The sequence below is a fragment of the Gallus gallus genome, chromosome 18 (assembly GCF_016699485.2).
Source record: "Gallus gallus isolate bGalGal1 chromosome 18, bGalGal1.mat.broiler.GRCg7b, whole genome shotgun sequence".
NCBI classification, from domain to species: Eukaryota; Metazoa; Chordata; class Aves; order Galliformes; family Phasianidae; genus Gallus; species Gallus gallus.
In genome coordinates, this window is record NC_052549.1 from 686,348 (window position 1) to 694,751 (window position 8,404).

Sequence of the window (8,404 nt, forward strand, 5' to 3'; positions counted from 1 at the left end):
GTGTCCATGTACATGAAAGTACAGCTCAGACTGAAGAGATAGAGAGACCTAGCTCTCCCCATGGCACATGACTCCATTTCCTCAGCTAAATACCTCTGGATGATATCCTGAATAGAACGAGCAGGGAGAAGGTTGAGTTGTCCTCCACATGGGCATCTGCTTTCACTTCACTTGGCCAAAAGGATTTCTCAGCAGGCTCCAAGAGGATGTCCCCACATCACCTTGACACTCAGAATTACTTCATTAGAGCTTGTCAATATCTGTAAATCCCTTGGCTGAGATGTCACCGAGTCTTTGCATCTCAGCAACCCTCTTCTACTCTCCATCATTTACCATGAGAGCTTAAACCAGAGCATTTTTTGCACACTTGAGCAGACGCAGGATGAGTACACACACATGGTGTGTATGGAAGGAGCTGAGAGCCCTTCCACCCCATTACTACAGATCCAGAATGAGGTGCCTCGGCTGACTCAGCTAAGCCATTTACTTCTCCTTGGGCAGGGCACATGTGACCCCTGCCTGTCACTGCCCAGATGTCCTGGTGGTCTTGGGAGAAGGTTAAGGTTCTTCTCACACCTAACTTTGACAGCAGAAATGACACTGCTAGGAATGAGAGTCTCAGCACAGTCTCCTCAGCGAGGAGAAAGAACGGAGAGATACATGATGTGCTGCATAGAGAAGGAGAAGGCTGAGAGTTCACTGGAGGAACAATGCTCATAGACCTTTGCACAGTAAGTCTCTGGCTGCCTGGGTAATGTTGATGTGAATTATCTAAAGGGTTTTCTAGACCAGGGACATTCCATAGCAGATCAGGCTGCAGGCACTCTGTGTTTATTTTTTGCTGAGAAGGACCAGCTCTGGGTGAGATCTTCCCTGCGGCAACACCAGAACAGCTCAGAGGGGTCTGTGTCCCAGAATGGCTGCCCAGCCTACGTTTGACTCTATTCCTGTGCTTCTTCCTGGGCTGCAGGGCACAGCTCTGCCACAGCAGCTCTGTGTTAACCAGGAGTACTATGGAGAAGATAGCTCAGCATTAAGGCCATGGAAATGCTGCTGGATGGCAGCATCCCTGATAAGGAAGGGAGAGTTGAGATCTTTCTCCAATATGGTGAGAAAGGTGAGCAGCTTAGAGTTCTGTACTTGTAACCAGGATTCCTCTGCACCAGCATCCAGAGTCTTGTCAGGGTAACGCCTGAATGTGACCATCCTCCAGAAGTGCAGCACAGTGCAGTTATGCCCTGGACTGATGGACAGAGTAGCTGTCCTCTCTTGGAAGTGAGGGATATGGCCTTTGTCTATCTGAACTGAAAAGATTACACTTGGAATGTAGTACAATGATCAAGGATTTCCACCTTCGAGACATTCCTCAGGTGTGCTGGGAAGACTTGAAAAAATAAACAAAACAATTTCCAAAGAGCTCTGCAGTACAGTTATGTGAAATGTGTGAAAAACTCCATAGTATCTTAGTTTCTTTACTATGAGAGCACACAGTATTTCTGTCTTTTTATTGCTGTAGAGCAGGACTGTCTCTTCCAGGGTCCACAGCAGAGCTCCATGCACAGAATGGAACCCTCAGCCAGCAGCAACCAGAGTGCAAGGAATGGAGTTGCACAGATCTTGCTGTAAGCAGAGAGGCAGTTTGGGGTGTTTCAGAAGACATGAAGCAGGATTTGCGGGGAGAGGCCTAAACTAACATTTTGCTTTTTTTCTCCCCTCCCTGGGCAGGTTCCAATGCCCAGAGGCAGCAGATGCTCAACAGCAGCTCCATCAGTGAGTTCCTCTTCCTGGCGTTAGCAGACACACAGCAGCTGCAGCTTCTGCACTTCTGGCTCTTCCTGGGCATCTGCCTGGCTGCCCTCCTGGGCAACGGCCTCATCAGCACAGCCATAGCCTGCGACCACTGCCTGCACACCCCCACATACTTCTTCCTCCTCAACCTCGCCCTCCTCAACCTGGGCTACATCTTGACCACTCTGGCCAAAGACATGGCCAACACCCTCTGGGACACCAGGGATATCACCTATGCTGGATGTGCTGCATAGTGCTTTCTGTCTCATATCAGCAGGATATTCCATTCTCACCATCATGTCCTATGACTGCTACGTTGCCATCTGCAAGCCCCTGTACTACGGGACCTTCCTGGGCAGAAGAGCTTGTGCCAGCATGGCAGCAGCTGCCTGGGGCGGTGGGGTTCTCAGTGCTCTGTTGCACACTGCCAATACATTTTCATTGCCACACTGCCAAGGCAATGCTGTGGATCAGTTCTTCTGTGAAATTCCCCAGATCCTCAAGCTCTCCTGCTCCAGCTCCCACCTCAGGGACTATCATGAGTTAGCCATGACACCTGATTCTCGAACCAGGAAGATTTCTTTATTGCTGTGATGATCATGATCATAGTGCTGTGTATATCTACTTATTCTTCTAAGCAAGTATTTTTATATTCTAACACATGCATTGAGTACATTTCCACTAACAATGCATTAGCTAGAAAGCAAGCTAATTCCATAACAAGTCTTCATAATCAGTAGAGAGTTTATCTAATGCCTAGGTACACGACATCCCTGTTTGTTCAGACCCTCTCTCTCTCCTTTCTTGAGCCTCATTATCAACTAGTCAGCATTTGTCGAGGCCAAGCTGACTTCTCTGTCTCCCACATTTTCCCCTTCTTTACTAATGAAAAAAAAAAGCGTGATTTAAGGTATCTTGAATCATTTTCTCAACACACTGTAATAAGCAAGGAATGCAAACTAAAATGCAAAGAAAAGCAGTAAGAAAAATTAACCCTATTTTTAACACATTCTGTATTCACACTCCCAGGCTTCTGAAGAGGCCTCCAAATATATCCAACCTGTCATCAACCTGTAATTTCTTAACTCCATTCTGTAGATTCTGAATGCTATTATATATTGATTTTGAATGATCTCACAAATTCATGCAACACATGCCATCAAAATCCTTGACCCTGAGCTAACATGCAGGAAGTCTATAGCAGCACAATTCTGTAGCGTAGCGCGTCGTACTGAGTCTATATCTAGTAGCAGTTCACTTTGAGCCAAACAAGTGGCATTTGTTTGCTTAGCCATCCAGCATCCAAGTTTGAGTGTGCTCAATGCTTTGGCTGATGCAACACCTGGGGCTAAAAAGGATGCTGCTATGATTCCCCCAAGGTTCCAAAATTCTCCATTATCCTTACACTTTGATTGAAAAGCATGTACAGTTCACTTAAAGCGCTTTCAGTGGTGAGTAATCATAGAGATATTAGGTGTTAGTAAAGTTAGTCTTCCCAAACTGCATGCTACCTCCACCAGAGATGTACCTTCTTGGCTGGCGCCTCTGAAGGAGTGTGCGGCTGCTAATGAGGACAAAACATCCCCAGAGGAAGGGAAAGGCTAACTAAAGCAAACCAAAGTAAATTAAAAAACAAAACAACAACGAAAAAGAAAAAAAAAGGACCAATCTGATAAAACACAAGCAAAGGGAATAAAAGAGAACAAGCAAAGTAGAAATCAAGACAAAACAGCAAAAGAAGAAAACTGAAATGCATAGCAATGCAAAGCAATGGTAGGAAAGAAATACAAAAGAGCAAACCAGAGCAAAGCAATGGGGAAAAAGGGAAGAAAAAAGAATAAAATGAAAAGGAATATTCTAAGATAAGAAAAAAAAAATGGAGAGAAAGAAACTGCAAAGTAAAATCCAACAAAAATGAAGAAAACAGTGGAAAGCAAAGAAAAGCAAAAGGAAAGAAAACTAAGGGAAATAAAAAGTACAGCAAAAAAATGACATCCAAAGCAATAGCACACAAAACAAAAAAAGCAATATCAAAAAGAATAATAAGCAAACCAATGACATCCAGAGCTACAAAACAAGAAAAAACCCACAAAAATAAAAAACAAAAAAAACACAAAAAGAGAAGAAAAAAATAAAACAAAAAACAAAAAAAATCAAAACAAAAAAATGATGAAACGCACAAGACATTCAAAACAATAACTATAACAAAAGACAAATAACAAAACCCACAAAGATAACAACAAAAACACAAGGAAATAAGAAAAACAAAAAGAAAAAAACAAATAACAAAAAACCCCACAAAAAGCAAAAACAAAAATAAAAAACACCCCAAAACAAAAAAAACAGCAACAAAAGAAACATAGAACAACACACAAAAAACACAACCACCACAAAAAGATCATTAAACAACAGCCTGGAGGGCTTTGGCTCCAGGACAGCAGAGCATGTCCCAGCACAGATGACATCAGCTGGGCTCCTGGAGCCTTTATGCTGTCACAGTGCGTTTCCACGTCCTTGGCCTTGCCCAAGGACTCCTGGCAGCTGGGTCCAGGTACCTCATCTGTGAGCTGCACTGCCCACAGTCGCTCACCATGCCCTGTGCCTCAGAGCAGCCCTGGCAGCAGACAAGCTCAGCCTCATCCCATTTGGGGTTATGGTGAAGTATTACCATTTAGTGTGATGGGTAAGTGCTCTTTTGGGTTAGGCTTTAGGGTTAAGGCTTCCCAAGTTGGGTGGTGCTGAAGGGTTACATCTCAAGCATTATGCATTTGGAGCAGGTTTAAAGGTTACCCTTTTGCGTTAGGGTGAAGCGTTAAGGCTACTGGTTTTGGGTTTGTGTTAACGATTTCTCACTGGGGTGAGGCTTAAGAGTTATCAGTTTGGATTAAAGGTTATGCCACTATGGAAGGGTAAAGGGTACCATGTTGAATAAGGGATAAGAGTTATGGGTTACCATTTTTGTTCTAATGGTTGCCCTTTTGAAATAGAGTTATGAGTTAAGGGCTTCCTATTTGGGGAAAGGGTTTACGATTATGGGATACCCTTTTGCATTAGGCTTAACATTTACCTTTTTTTGGATATGGTTAAAGGTTAGCATTTTGTGTTAGTGATAAGTGTTAAGGGCTACCCATTTATGTTATGTATAAGAATTACCATATTCGTAGAAATTTGTTGGAATACCCGTAGAAAAAAAATAATGGAAAGAAAGAAACAGCAAAGAATAAAATGGCAAAAATAGAGAAAACACTGGAAAGCAAAGTGAAAAATGCAGTAAGGAAAGCAAAGGAAAAAAAAAAAAAACAACATCCAAAGCAAAAAAATAGAAAAAATCCCTAAAAAAAAAGAAGGAGGGGGAAGAAAAAAAAATAAACCAAAGAAAAAGCAAAGCAAAACAATGAAAAGAAATAAAAAGTAAAAGCAAGGATATACAACGTAATATCATAACAAAGCAAAGGATTCAGACAAAGAAAGTGGCGAAAAAAAATAAGCTAACTAAAGCACAACAAAGTAGATTAAAAAAACAGACAAAACAAAACAAAGGGGGTAAAAGAGAACAAGCAAAGTAGTAAGACAAAGCAAAGCAAGAAAAATGAAATGCAATGCAAAGCAAAGGTAGAAAAGAAAAACAAAGGAGCAAACCAGAGCAAAGCAATGGAAAAAAAAAAAGGAAAGGAAAAAGAACAAAATGAAAGGAATATTCAAAGAAAAGAAAAAAGTAATGAAAAGAAAGAAACTGCAAAGAAAATCCAACAAAAATGAAGAAAAATGTGGAAAGCAAAGAAAAAAAATGTAAGGAAGCCAAGGAAAAGAAAACAGCAAATCAAAACAATCACATTTAAAGCAACAAATAAAAAAAAAAGAAAAAAGAAAAAACCCACAAAAAAAGGGAAACACAAAAGAAAAACAAAAAACCTAAAACGCACAAAACACACAAAGAATATGACAAAAAAAAACAATGGAAAAAAATTAAAAAAAGGAAATAAGAAAAAAAAGAAACAGGAAAAAAAGAAAAACAAAATGAAACAATAAGCACACACAAAAAACTAAGAAACAAAAAAATACACACACAAAAGAGAGAAACAAATAAAAGAACAACAAAAGAAGGAAAAAAACCACAAAAACAATTTTTTTTTAGAAAAACAAACAAAAAAAAAAGCCAAAAGACAAAACACATAAAACACACACAAAAAGACAAAACAATAACGAAAATGACAAATGAGAAAACACACACAAGAAAGAAATAAAGGGGAAAAAAAAGAAAAAAGAAAAAACAAATCCAACCAAAATAAAAACCTAAAATTAAAAAAATCAACAAAAAAACACACAAAACCCACAAAAATTACAAGAAACAAAAACACAAAAAGTTAAAAAAAACCCACCAAAACAAAATTCTAATCATAAAAAAAAAAAGCAAAACAAAATAAAAGCACAAAAAACACACACCAGAAAGGGGGGGGGGAACTGAGAATCAAAAACAACAAAAAAATGCAAACACACAGAACACAATATAATGGCAAAACAAAGGATTCAAAAAAAAGAAAGAGAAAAAAATGCAAGCTAACAAAAGATAGAGAATGAAAAATACAGACAAAAAAAAAAAAAAGGAAATAAAAGAGAACCAGCAAAGTAGAAAGTAGGGCAAAGCAAAGGAAAGAAAGAAAACCAAAAAGCCAAGGGAAAAAAACAAGTACAAGAAAAAGAAAACCAAAGAAAAACAAACAAACAAAAATGAAATAAACAATGGAAAGCAAAGCAAAAGCAAAAATAAAGAAAACTAAATAAGAATCAAGTAAACAAAGGAAAGCAAACCAGTGCGCACCAATGAAAATAAACGGAAACAACAATAAAGAAAACTAAACCATCAATCAACAGAACACCAAAGAAATAGGATTCAATGTCATGGCAAAGCAAAGGTGACAAATGACAGTGGTGCAGGCCAGAAGCTTACCATCCATGTGTGGGAGGAGGAAAGGGTAGCTACTGGACATGCTACTACCTCCACCAGAGATGCGCTTTCTCAGCTGGCTCCCCTGAAGGAGTGCACGGCTGCTAATGAGGATAAAACATCTCTCCGGAGAAAGGGAAAGCACTCAGAGTCATGCCAAGGAGGAGGTAAGGGGAGCTACTGGGCATGGATCTTGCCAGCGATCTGAGGAAAAGCATAAAGTCCATGACAAGGAAAGAGGCAAGGATACCCAGGAGGTGTGAAGCCATCTGTGCCACTGAGAAAGGACTGCAACACCACCAAGCACGGGAGGAAAGTGTAGGGAACAAGCTTGAGTTAAAGAAGTCAGCAAAGGAAAGATAAAAATGAACAATCAAGAGGGCTAACATCAGGTAAGTAAAGGCAAGGTAAGAGGAAGGCGACGAGCACGGGGACAAGGAACGTGAGAAGGAAGGGAAGGAAGAGAAAAATGGAAAGGATTAAAAAAGAGAATCACAAAGGAATGCAAAGAAAACTAATTTGAAAAGAAGAGGAATGAAAAAGAGACACAAAAAGGAAAAGAAACAATAGAAAGGAAAACCAACAGAGCAGAAAAGAAAAGCAAAATGGAAAGGAGGGAAAAAAAAGAAAAAAAAGCAAACTTAGAAGGCAAAGCAAAGCAATGAAATACCAAGAAAAAGAAAACACATAGAATACAGTATAATGGCAAAGCAAATTATCCAAAGAAAGTAAAAAAAAAAAAAAAAAAAAAAAAAAAAAACTTCCATCCAAAATTGTTCAAAGGTGTAAGGTCAATAAGTATACAGATTATATATATACAGTTTTATATATATATATATGCACAGTTAGGCTAGAAAGACTATCATGTTAGAGAGGGATAGTCAGAGACAAATGGAATGCTTACCCATGTCTGGGGCTCACTAAAAAAGATGCCAAGAGGAGGAATCTCTAGAGACAGATCCTTCGTCACTGGCAGTCAGCTCTTAAATGGGGTCTAGGAGAGGTGTAGCCTGGCTCCACCTCTTTTGGTCATACAGCTGAACTGCCTTCACATATGCTCCTACAGCTGACTCAGTGTTTGCCTCGATGGTCAATCAGAGGTTTGGGCCACGATTCAACAGTTCCCATACAATCCACCCCTTCACAGCATGAACCAATGATTGAGTTAACAAATGAGTGAGTCTTTCCTACTACAGAGATCCAACACATCACGATGCTGATACAATTTCCTGTCACAGTGTATATTGACATTCACAATCATCACATTGCAAGTGATGATCGGTGCAAGTTCACGTTCTTCTGTGGGCCAGTGCTTGATGATGTTACTTGAGGCATGTAGTCGTGAGGTGCAAGTCCATCCTATGTTTCATTAGTCCCATGTTGACCATCACTGAGTGTCACACATGATCTGGCAGTAACACTGGAACACTTTGATGACGTTTTGTTCCTTCCGATGGTTCTGGAGGCTCAAAGACTCACGGGAAGTAATACAGATGTTTCAAAGATAGCAGGAGGGGAAGGTCTGCCCTCCAGGGGAAGATAAAGGCTGTATTTCTATCCTGGGTCAACACTTCAGCTTGTACTGGGGCATGCCCCAGCTGCCTGTACCATACCATTTGGCCAGATGTCTGCAGCTTCACAACTATGTTAGGCACCAAAGGGGGTGTCCTG